This window comes from Pocillopora verrucosa, chromosome 3, assembly GCF_036669915.1.
Source record: "Pocillopora verrucosa isolate sample1 chromosome 3, ASM3666991v2, whole genome shotgun sequence".
NCBI classification, from domain to species: Eukaryota; Metazoa; Cnidaria; class Anthozoa; order Scleractinia; family Pocilloporidae; genus Pocillopora; species Pocillopora verrucosa.
The window spans coordinates 7,415,523-7,425,761 of record NC_089314.1 but is presented as its reverse complement, the minus strand read 5'-3'; the positions used below and the strand labels follow the sequence as shown (position 1 = coordinate 7,425,761).

The window sequence follows — 10,239 nt, the reverse complement described above, 5'->3', positions numbered from 1 at the left end:
CAGGCATTAAAAGACATTTAAACATCCTCTCCTTTTTACTGCTGTGATTTAATTCTATCAAATGCTAAACCTGGCGACGAGAAAAACACAAAAGGCGGAAAAAAAGACAGAAATCATTGCAAGCAGTCTCCTTTTTTGTCGTTTGTCCCCTTCCTCCCCCACTTCTCTTCCGCAAGAGCGCGCCAAAGCAAGCTTGATATCCCAAACATCTTTCTCATCTTTTATATTTCTCTTACACAGCTTACGATGGTTAGGTAGGTTTCGGGCTTAATTCTCCCGAAAGGGGATTTTGCTTGCGCCAGCTATTAAATAATCAGAAGAGCAGATTGGTTTATTTTTTCAAATTATTTTATTTTAGATCACATTCAAGTTGTTTTGCAGCCCAATTGGTATCACGGAGAACGCACAATTTTCACTTCATATATAAAATCACCATCATATCCATTGGCGGAAAACGTGTTACATAACTTTAAGGTTGTTAACTCGTTGCAAATTATAATTAACTGGAAGCTGATATAATGCCACTACTTAAAAATTGAACCAGTGTTCATGATAAGGGATAACTTTAGAGGCTTTACATAACGCTACACTTTGATAAGGTGCTAGCAACCCCGCCCAAGACTGGTATCATTTGTAGCGCTTTGTCAAAGAATCCCGGCTTTTGAACTTGCCGTTGTCGCCTCTGATTGAGTAGCAGCTGTTGTCTCAAGCTCTCCACTGTCTTCTCCATGCCTTCATTTGATTTTTGCATTTGTGCAAGTCGTTGGCTGAGTACTTGGTTTTCTTGCATGAAATTTCGTCTGTGTTTTTCAACTTCCATCATTCTCGCCTTTACCATGTTCTCCATTTGTTGCCGTTGGACCGCTGCTTCAGCTTCCATCTGTTCACGGAGTCTCTTTTTTTCTTGCTTCTGTTTTGCTTGCAGCATTTCCATCTAATTACCAAACAGGAAAAAGTTCAGGTCAGACAGCTATAGGAGAGTCTTGATGAAAAATATTATGGCATCTACTCTTGTTCACCTCTGTGCTAAAATCATCAAATTTCTCCGTCACTCAGAATGAATTTCTGATAAAATTACTGAAAAATCTTTCACAGAAAACACTAAGTGGGATAAATTCTTGCTAGCGTTATTCATTCTAAAGATATATTTTGAGGCATTTGAAGGTAAAGTTATTATGAGGCAATATTCTTATAGCAAAGAAATTAAGGAATAATCAATCTAAGTTGACACATCATAAAATTACATTGGAATGGAACCAAGAGAAAATAAGCAGGCAGAGAGGGCGGCCCTGGCACGAGGACTCGTTCAGACAAGATGTGAGCCTTTTATCTCACCTGCCCTGGTACCAAATCGGATGTTACTCAAAAAACCTAGTTCCCAGGAATGAGTGTACTCACGCTTTTTTAAAAGGTTTACTTTTCTACGTATTTAATTGGATTTCACTATATTTTATCGCCATAAAATTCGTGTGTCTGTGCTTTCTGGAATCAAAGATGTGCATGTTTAGCGCTTCCGTCTGAGAAGGCAAAACTCACAAAAAGCAGTCAATGGTCCTCTTTGTTCCTTTATTCTCTTTTTGTGATCTGCACAAATGGAAATCGTCAAATGATAGATTTGACGATTTTTGAAGCGTGGAATGATTTCTTTAGTGGTTGTGAAAATGTCGGATCAATGTCAGAATCTGATCAACTACACACCTACCCCTCCCCTGACCCAACATTAACCCTAACTTGTTATTTTTTTATTGTTGTTGAGTTAGGGGAGGGGTAGGTGTGTAGTTGATCAGATTCTGACATTGATACTGACATTGACTTAAAATGTCTTACTTCCTTATGGCGCTGACGATTTTCTTGTTGTAAACGTTCGTGTTCCTCCTTAAATGAGAACGAAAAGTCACATCAGTATAGGCTTTGTCTAGCAGATGATTAAATTCTATATCCTCGCCACTAAAACTTAATTAATATAGCAATGTTCTTGACAAAGAACAGAGAAAGAAAGCATGAACTTCAATCAGCTTTTGTTCTCTTATTAATCAGTTGATTAAGTTTGTTGAAGATAGGATGTTATTTTCCGCTCCTTTTCTTTAGCCGCAGAACGTTAACAAAAACAATTCCTATTCCATTTTCCACTCCCTATTTTCCTTTCTCCTTCCCTCTTCCCATTTCCCTTTTCCCTATTCTTCATTTCCTATTCTCCGTTCCCAGCATTTATCATTCTCAATTTTTTTTTCCGTTAAAAAGTAATATGATTATTAATTCGATTAAAATTGCGTCATCAGTACCTCAAGTTTTATCTTCTCTTGTTCTTGATAGGCTTTGGCGGCAATTTCTCGACTCAAGTTCTCGTCAAAGTCCTTTAATTGTTTCAGCACGCCCAAGTATTGTTGCATTTCTGTCATAAGTTCCTGTGATAAAAGTAGAACTTTCGCTTACATCGTTGCTTTGTCTGTTGGTTTTCTTTGTGGTAACTACCAAGAGATTATAAAGTTATATTCTCTTGTAACAACATAATAGTTACTAAGACCAAGAATCGCAATGTACTTGTATTAAAGGAACTGAATTTGGTTTGTATTTTTTCGCTGTCCGTGAAACTATTAACGTCAATGAAAACAAAAAGGAAGACAGATTAGAAACCTCATTAATTTGTCTCATTTCTGGTCTGAATTTTTAATTCCAAGTAAAAAACCCTATTTACCGGATGAAACTCGAAGAACACAGCAGCACAAACTTGTTTAGCTCCGGTGGCACGAGCTTTGTAGTCCTGCTCAATCTTTTTGTAACCTGCTACAATGTCATCGAACATGACTTTGGCGCCTTCCTTTCCATGGAGCTGGTCGAGGATTGGATCCAAGTGTTGCTTTTTTAGTTGCTTCAGGAGAGCGTCACAAGCCTCTCGCGTAAACTGATCATTCTCAGTCTGCCACGTGACATAATCTCGGTCAGCTGAGAAATAAAAATAAAAAATAAAAAAAAGCCCTTTTATATTTACAGTAAATACCAGTGTTCATCTTTGCGTGCTGTTGTTTGTTCCCAAACTTTAACTGGACATTTATTTGTTGTTTCTGTGAGTAACTTGTGCCAAAATAATTGAAATTTACGAACATTCTCCCCCAGTAAGTCCAACAATGAATGCTGGGAAGCACTGTAACTATTATTTCGTGGCATTCATGGTTGTATAACCAGACAGTTACTAAATATTTATCGCTTATAAATTAGAGTTAGGTCAATTACATGAACAAGCAGTAGCCTCCACCTGGCGCGGAAACGTGCACGAAAAATAGTCATCAGAAAATGTGTAACGACAAGCGTTGGCAAAGCTTGAGGAAAGTCTTGAGCCTCGTGGAAAAGAACCAAGGATATTTCATTGCTTTGGAAATGCTTCTGCACAACCTATCCTTTTCACCGCACTCGATTTCGGACCAGGTACTCTGCTGCTTTTAAATATTTCACCAAGATCCGAAACCTTGAGTCAAATCATAAAGAGTTTGTCCTGTTAGAATTCTACCACAAATCGAAAATTTTATTCATCCCCACAAAAATGTTGGACGAAGTTTGCAAAAGTTCGTCGGTATCATTTTACTCCAAAGTACTGAATGAGGAATGTTTAAGTAATGTGTGAAAACTCCTTACCACTAGCTCGTTGAGGTACCTCTCGGTTGTAATGGAGGATATTCCGATTGTTTCAGCTTGTAACTGACCAATTGCTTGGTCAAGAGCAGTTTCATGACATTTATGAATGTCTTCGGAGTCACAAGGCAGCTGATTGGACAGTTGTGAATGCACGACGGCGCTGTAGACATTCATGGCTTCGTGCGTTGCTTCAGAACAAATCTGCTGCAAATGTGTCCCAAGCTGACTGGACATTAGGAATCACTCCAGGAGTATCGATGGCCTGCACGTAAAGCTCAACCAAGGCGGCCAGACCTGGAAACAGAGTGGGTTATCGAGGGATGAAAATTGTCTTTAAGGACATACTTAATTGGAAAAGTATACAGTAGACAAAAGGTGTAAAAAATAATCTAAAATAGAAAAGCAAAGTATAAGATTGTGACTCCCATAATTCAAGAAGTTGGCGGCGACTTAAGATTCTAGAGATTAAGCTAATCCCTCGAAATTTGTCTTCAAAACCAGTAATTTTCGACTGAAAAATACATAGAATTCTGAGAGAAGTTACGAGTTGCTCTCTCACGGGAGATGAAAGCCAAACGAAAATGCAATAGTAGCCTTTACCTTCACCAGTCACAAGTTCTCCGTCGTTGAAGCTGTGCTTAGGAGTAAGAGTTCTTTTCAACAAGACCTTGAACTTCTCTATCCCAGAGAAGAACTCACTGTTGATCTGACTTTTGTTTCTGTTGATGTTTTTCATGACCTCTTCACTAACAGATGGTGGTGGCAATTTGAAGGCTTCGAAGCCAGGGGAGAAACGCAAAATGCTTTCAGCGACTTGTTGGGTGTGGTCCGCCCGTTCCATTCCTTGATCCTTGAAAACCTGGTTGGTTTAAAAAGCAGTTGTAATAAGGAACCAGTCATTTTCTCCTGGGGTGGGAGCCAAGGATTCTGGAAGGAGGATGGTTTTCAGTGGGGAACGGAGTGGGGATCAGTCGCCGAGGATATGGAGCACATTACAATTTGATCAGTGATCGCTGTAATCAAGGTAAACCGGTCAATCAGTCCCTCTTTGTTTATAGAACAGGACTACGTTTTAAGAAAAGTCAATATGTAAATTAACTGAGCAGACTTATCCAACTACTGTATGCAAAGAATATAGAAAACTTTTGTCTTTATTTTTGGTCGGGTTGAAGAGAACGTCTGAGTTTATACGACTAGCAGAGAGACATATACATAGTTACAAAAAAATTAACAAGTTTCTTCCATTTCCAAAACCAGTACATCTCCAAAAGGCTAAACAATAAACCTTACAACCAAGAAACAAAACCATGTTCTCGAACTTTTTGGTATTTTGTTAAAATAACAAACTGTAAGAGTCTGTTCCGAGAAAACAATGATATAATCAATATTTCTTCGACTGTGACAAAGAGTTTTGCAATTTTTTCAGTTTGAAGCAGATAATACTTCAGGGAAGCGTTTGATTAATTCTTTATTCATTTCTGTCCAACGTTTCAAAATGAGTCGCCTTACCCTTGTTAGGAAATACTCCTTATGTCTCTGCAGTGTGTTGAAATGGACTAAGTAACATCTCTGAGAAGCCACATGAAGAATGGAAAAGTCTTGTGGAAGAATTATCCTCTTGAGGGCCGCTCGCGCTCACACTGCCGTCGTTAGAGCAAAGTCTTATTCGTTGAGACAACTTCATAATAAAACTGTTAAATGAGATTAAGAAATTTTTTCGTTTCATCTATCGCGAACGATAGCTTTTCTGTCTCTTCTTTGTTCAGCTTGGTACTCTTTTTGGGCACAAAATCCTTTTTTCAAAGGGTTTTACTCTTGCTTACTGAAGAGGATAGATGCGAATTTGCTTTAACGAGAATTTTTCCAGTGTAAAGTCGAGTACCATTCTCAGTTTGAGAAATAAGCCCTACTCCTCCATAAACTCTTAGTGGAAGGTTTGTGATCAAAAAATCGATCGTTCGTGTCGGAGTTACAGTGCATGCATGGGTTTTCACAAAAAGGCTTCAAGAACTAGATAAAAAACATGTGAGAACACTTTGCGCAGCCGAAGTCATTTACACATGTTTTCCAAGTGCTTTTCAGCAACCTTTTTTTGGGTAAAATTTACATCTATATGAAATTTTCTCTTGGAATACGCGTTAAAAACGTTGAAATACCGAGCCTGTATTTCACTTATACAAGCCTTTATGTACACGCAGAAATATGTCTCATTTATGGACTCCCTTCCCCCCTCCGCTTATCTCTCCACTCCTAAAATCTGACGTATTTGGTGAAGGATACTCCAATCCATGGAGGTCATGTCTGGTGGGAACCCCTGCTGAGTTGTAGATCAAAACAGAAGCCAGCAAAACAGTGAGAGTAAATATCTGATTGTCATCCAAACCTTCTCCCATCACTGCATCAATTCCCTCTGAGTCTAATAAGACCACGGTACATTCCCTGCCAGTGGAGTCCTGAAAAAAAGAAATAGCCAGTTTCAAGTTGTGCAAGCTCTGGTGTGAAGAAATGATTCCAATTTAACTTGTTTTTGAGGCAGTAATAACTTACTATTCTGAAATGACCGCTAAAGCAACGCAACTTAGTTTGGATAGAAATGGGGGTAGTAGTGATTTCAAATTTTGACATTTCTTAGCTTTCATAAACTTGAGATTATCGCGACGTCTTTAACAGACAAAGGGTGCCAAATTTTCTTGAAAAATTCATGTTACATGAGTGATTCTTCAATTTTTTTAAAGTTTCCTTCTAAATTGCATATTGTCGGACACAGCAGTACAGAAATTGACCCTCCTGCCCCCACCTCAGCCTTTTTAAGAAAGACCTTTCAACAGCTTAATTAAACATTAGTAAGCCCTAAATACAGTCATTAAAACACATTTTATTGCCATAGAAACTTGGTCTACACATCAAAACATCTGTCTCACACCCTTAATGCTGAATGAGTTCGAAAACTGGTACGCTTTTGCCAATTAAAATCTAGTAATCGTTTCAATAAATGAGCAAGATACAGCCGCAGTTACCAGGAGAACCTCGAGAGTTGAAGCTTTCTTTCAATTATTTACGATGCTTTTCCAATAACGCAACTGCAAGTTATGGATGAAGCATTTTAGTTTCCTGATTTCTGTGAACTCACCCGCATTTTTTATGGCACTATTCACATCCAAATTCCAACAGTTTCAGGATCAAAATGATGCCCGAGAGGGAACATCTCGGGTTGATCAAAAGCTTCGCTCAAAATATTCGACTTCCCTATTCAGCATGGACCGGCGATCGATACAACACACACGGGACCTACACATAGGAAATGTAATGAAACATATTTTAATCAATATTGATAAAACTCCGGTAGTTGTAAATCACTCCTTGAAATTACGTTTCAAACAGTCACACCAATGAAGAATTTAGATATATGAAAATTCACATATTTGCACTGCGGTGGAGAGATGAAATTAGAAGATCCTCGCAGCTAAGAACACTACTGAAACTAGTAGTTGTAAATAGGACCTGAAAAAAATTCAGGCCCGTACGGGATTTGAACCCATGACCTCTGCGATACCGGTGCAACGCTCTACCAATTGAGCTAACAAGCCAACTGGGAGCTGGTCAATGAATTGGGTACAAAATAAACATCCAAGTGAATGAAGAATTTAGATATATGAATATTCACATATTTGCACTGCGGTGGAGAGATGAAATTAGAAGATCCTCGCAGCTAAGAACACTACTGAAACTAGTAGTTGTAAATAGGACCTGAAGTCGCACCAATTTTTATATGGACATACAAAGGAATTTATTAGCCGTGATCACAGGTAGACCAAATTTGATACACGAGTCTCCAAGATTAAGATGCAGCCCAGAAGAGGACTTCAAAAGCCAAAAACGTAGTTTCTTTTTTAAACGCGCTTTGACTGACAATCGCAAACCAAGATGAACATCATAACGACCAGTCAACTGCAGGAAAATTAATGTAACTAATCTGTGGTGGGTCTAAGTCGTGTTTCTAAAAAAAACTGCATCAAGATAAACTGGAAAGCTTGAGATCAACGCACGTTAACAAGCATTTGTCGGTGCCAAGAAAAAAAATAAGTCCCTGAATTGATACATATGTTAACTATTAAAACCGAATCGAATACAAGCAGATATCACTCTGCCCGTTTTTATCCTATAATAATCTTTTCTGTTTTTCATTATTTGGCGGTCGCGCATTCTTCCAAACCCTTACCTTATAGAGAACTTTACACCCACAGACGACATTTGATGGATGTGGATGTTTATCGTCCGGTCGTCGATAGAGTCAAAGGGAGCATACCCCTCCCGCCCCTTAAGTAACTTTTTAGGCGTGCGAAGACAGGTTAGTGAACTGAAAAGAAAAATTAGGCCATCCCTCCCCCCCCCCTTTTTCTCTAGTGAGGTGCAGGGGTAGCTATGACGCTCCTCTCATCTATTTCATGATTACATGTGTGTTCTCATTGCGCCCAGCAGGAGCTTGGACATATATAAGAAATAAAACTTGTTATGTAACAACTGATGACTATGAAGACATGGACAGAACGTTTTTTTGGTATTTTTTATTGAAGCCATGTTTCCAGCTCTTTTCTGAAAGCATAATAAATAAAACGTTACATGACGCGCTAATGTATGGAAAACAAAATAAAGTTTGCAATCCAGTTGTACAGGCAATCACAAGATTTGAGTGCTATTTGTAGAAAAAAGCACGAGAAAATTTTTCAGAGATGAACAAAATTGCAGGAGCCAGTAGGACAAGCGCAATTTGCGAAATAATTTACAAATGTACATTTATTCCAGCCTGCAACAAACATTTCTTCATTCTAATTGACCACAAGAAATTATTCGGAAATGATCCTTATTGCTTTGCTCTTTTATCGGTTATCTTGTTCCTAGGAAAAACAGGCTTTCTTGAGCCACTCAGTCCTACACGCGGGAGTTAACAAATTATTCACACGCCATTCACAACGAGGGTATTTTTTTTTACATGCAACCGGTTAAAAAGGAAAGGGCTCTCTGTATTTTCGGCCGCACATGACCATTAAAAACTTAATTACAGTACTTGCAATTGTGTTCGTATCTCATTCGTGTTTTCGTTGAAATTCTAACTCACACCTCTGGATCTCAGTACGATCCTCTGACCAACTGAGCAATAAAATACAATAAATCAAATGGTTTGAATCCGGGGGTAACCTGATCGTTCGTGTGAGTGTAAGCCCAAGTAGGACTGTTGTCGGTAGTGGTGAATGACGTTTCGACAACCTGAGTGGATGTCATCATCAGAGTCAAGTAATAGTTGTTGTCAGTTGAATGTTCTTAGTCCGGTTTGTATAAATTGATTGGTTAGTTTTGCTGTGATGTAATCAAAGGAAGGTTATAGTTGACAAATAAGCTAATGATTTGCCAATAAAATTAATGCAAAACTTGTCCTTTTTGGATGTAAATTCTGTAACATAGATGGCTCCCAGGGAGAAGTTGCTTGACTGCAAGGGACATTTTTAAGGTTTCCATATGCTGTGACCATTAAAGTGTGTCGTTGTACAAGGCGAAGACAACTCACGCAATTACATTTTACTAGCAAATGGAAAGACCCTTATTCTCTGAAAGCGTTTTTATTCACTGTAATCATAAAAACCACAATCCCCTTGATTATGGTTGGTTTAAAAAACTCCTGTTTTCCACTAATTCTCTTAACGAGCTGTTATCAGACAGTTTGTTATCGGACAGTTCAAGAAGCTAACCACATTCAAAGCTGTAGTTTAAATCAATCAAATCAATTTTTTTTTCAGGTCCTATTTTCAACTACTCGTTTCAGTAGTGCTCTTAGCTGCGAGGATCTCTCAAATTCGTTTCTTCACCGCAGTGCAAATATATGAATTTCATATATCTAAAATCATTATTCATCACTTGGATGGTATATTTAGACCTAACATATTATTAAAATCTCAGTTGGTAGAGCGCTGCACCGGAATCGCAGAGGTCATGGGTTCAAGTCCCGTACGAATATGAATTTTTTTTTTTTCAGGTCCTATTTTCAACTACTCGTTTCAGTAGTGCTCTTAGCTGTAAGGATCTCTTAAATTCGTTTCTTCACTGCAGTGCAAATATATGAATTTCATATATCTAAGATCATTATTAATCACATTCAAAGTTGTAGTTTAAATCAACCAATCACAACCTTGGTTTCAATCACAATGACAATATTTTAGAGAGCAGAAGTAGTTCTTTTTTGGAAATTGTAATTTTTCGGATTAATTGGTAATAAGACTTCGTGTTATCCAGTTCGGTCTGTAATTATAATCGTGTTGCTTGAATAATTTTCGTTCTCTTACCGTAAGGTAGCCCCGCTTGATACGTTTTAACCAATAGAATAGACTAGACGTTTATGCATGTTTTGTATACTAACTGATCTGAGATACATGTACTACAACAGCATGCGGAGGTGAACCTCATCTCTGGTACAGTGGGCAGATCTTGATGATTGCCAAAACGGAAATAACTTTAAAGAATTTCACTCGTTTCCTACCTTGTGTGCTCATAAAATTTGTCAGTGAAGTTGAGTTCGCTAGAAACAAGTTCCGTGACTCAGTACCATCATTTGTCACG

The 10,239-nt window shown here is 38.2% G+C and overlaps 1 pseudogene; it reads right to left on the bottom strand.

The window, feature by feature from the left end:
* Positions 1-364: 364 nt before the first annotated feature.
* On the bottom strand, positions 365-7,565 carry LOC136279512 (guanylate-binding protein 7-like; annotated as a pseudogene).
* Between the last annotated feature and the right edge of the window lie 2,674 nt (positions 7,566-10,239).